Source organism: Adiantum capillus-veneris, chromosome 13 (assembly GCF_014529385.1).
Source record: "Adiantum capillus-veneris isolate H3 chromosome 13, ASM1452938v2, whole genome shotgun sequence".
Taxonomy (NCBI): domain Eukaryota; kingdom Viridiplantae; phylum Streptophyta; class Polypodiopsida; order Polypodiales; family Pteridaceae; genus Adiantum; species Adiantum capillus-veneris.
The window spans coordinates 42,507,903-42,510,476 of record NC_140943.1 but is presented as its reverse complement, the minus strand read 5'-3'; the positions used below and the strand labels follow the sequence as shown (position 1 = coordinate 42,510,476).

The 2,574-nt window shown below is 39.4% G+C and overlaps 1 pseudogene; it reads right to left on the bottom strand.

Moving 5' to 3' along the window:
- Positions 1–779: 779 nt before the first annotated feature.
- Positions 780–1,552, bottom strand: LOC147443877 (uncharacterized; annotated as a pseudogene).
- Between the last annotated feature and the right edge of the window lie 1,022 nt (positions 1,553–2,574).

Sequence of the window (2,574 nt, the reverse complement as noted above, 5' to 3'; positions counted from 1 at the left end):
TAATGAAATGTGGACATGTGAAAAACAGTGGCAAACCTTTAACATCTAATTTTATAACCAAAAAGACTAATTTAACAGATTCATACATTCATGAAAAGGAAATGGGTGACTACAAGTGTCAATTTTTTGATAGCTTTTCATTTGGAGCTTTCTCACATAGTTTAGGTCTTTCTAAGTTGCATGCTCAAACTAGAGTGTTCACTTAGATGTTTCTAAGTTTTATCTATCTTTGCAAGTTTGATACATGTACTCCAATCCCTTCACAACAACAATATTAGTGTAATAAAAAAACTACAACCCAATCAAAGCTTCTATGTATGTCATTCTTGTAGAGAAACCTACAAGGCTTCAAGAAAAAAAAACTATTTTTGCACATGTCAAAGTTAAATCCAAAACAATATTGCACATGCTACAAGCACTACCATCTTTCAAATAAAGATCCCTCAAAAACATAATCTTTAGGGTCCTAGATATTACAAGGCAAAAACTATGCCATTGAAGAGATTGTTTTACTAGGAAATGCCAAAATAAAGCCTCACAGTGTACAAATCACCCACCAAATTGTCAAAACATATTGTGCAAACTACTAGGCATTTCTTTTTTCTCTAATTCTTTGAAGGCATAAACCGTTGGGGTTGATTCAAGATGAAAGTGAGATCTCATTCACGCAGTGTTGGTTGATGTATAATCATATGTTGCTTACCATCCAACCCAAGAAGCTATGCGTAGACAAAGTATAGGTGCTTACAAGCCAAGTAAGATATTGTTGCTTTCTCCCGTCATTGAAAATCAGGGCATGTACAGTAGGGCTCCATAGCCACATGCACATCATATACATCTTGCATTGATATCTTGAACACGGCATGACGAGCAGGCACCAAAATTATCTCTTGCACAAAACAAGCTTCCATACGTGCTCCTATTTCCATGCATTTACTTGCCTCCTTAGAGACACCGGACCTCCATTTTTTGTTGCGCTTGCTAGAGGTTCCCATTGTCTCCCCTTCCTTGACAACCTTTGGAGAAGGAGCTCTAATCACAAAACTTGCTCCTAGCAAACCAGCATACTCCTCCTTCGATACACCTGTTCCACTCTCTACTAGCCAAGTTGTTGGCCTTTTCGGTGGTGACAATACTTGTTTGGCCACAACTTCAGTGTGATGCACATCATGGCCACAAAACCACATCCATTGGTGTTGCCTTTGGTCTTTGTAAGTTCTCTCTCCCCAAAAGCATGGGGCCACAAGTCGTGGAGACCTACTTTGCATGACAATCTCACATCTTCTCCCTTCAAGCACACCAAAGCACTTACGAGAGACATTTTGAGGCATTCGTCTTATTGCCCAATGACCCCTTGGCACAACAATCTCAAATCACCAATAACGTATTCACTAATAGAGGGTATGGTGTCATCTATTATGTCATTATTTGCATGAATCTCCTCATCTGTGGAATCTTCATTCACATCAAATCTTTGTCCCTCTTGCTTCATGTCGATATCAAACAAAATCTTTCGTGGTCGTTTGTGCTCTTTTCGTTGTCTAGACTCCATCACATAACCAGGCTTATGAGAAGTTGTTTTGCAAACCCTCTAGCCTTCTTTCTTTGCACGGTTTCCCTGTCTCCATGCAGTAAAGGTTGCCCATAAAATGATGTGCCTGCCACTGCCCTTTGGAGAGCACTTGCCAACACAAGTGGGCTAAGAGTTTTTGCTTTATTTCTTGATCTCTCTAGATATGTTTGCATATCCGGACCAAGCCCTATGTATCTACCTGTCAGATATCCATGTTGCTTTGTGCATTGAATGTAAGCATTTATGACATCAGTGATGCATGCATCATACAAAGAATTTTTTTGCTATTCCCTTCTCCAGCAAGCCAAAATGCATGAATGGTCTCTGACAAATTGGTACTAGGAATTTGAGCTTTTTCCCAAGGACTCATAGATATCTGCATTCCACCAACAAAAAACTTTGAATCAGTGAAACAAAAAAATAGAGAAGTTTGTGGTGAGGCTCATGATTGTATCATACTTCATTGTGCAAGCTACCCCAGTGAGATATCCTTGTCTCCCACCACTTGAACCATTTCTCCAGTGACTTGATATTCTCACTTGCAACATTATCTGCCCACCATCTTCTAATTGAATTTTCTTGCTTCATTGCCAAACCCATTGTACTTGAATTGCGCCAAGTCTCACACATGTCTTTGCGGACTCTAAACTTTTCTTTGGCTATATATGTTTAGTATGTTTCTGTAAACTTTTGCTCCCAGTGGAAGAGACATGACCTTTCCCTTCCAATCATGATGTTATTTGGCCCTTCATTGAAAAATGTACGCACGGCAGCCCAATTTGCTCCAGCCTCATCAGCCATAAAGCCTGCAAAGTCTACTGATGGATACCCTTCTTGAGCCAACACATTATTAAGAGATCTCCAAACAAGACTTGTGTGTTTGTATCCTCCTCTTTTGTGTCACAAACCGTTATAACCATCAATCCCTTCAAACTAAAAAAAATGACAAATCTTAGCCACAACAAATTTGCAAGTGTGCAATAACAAAATGTTACAACACA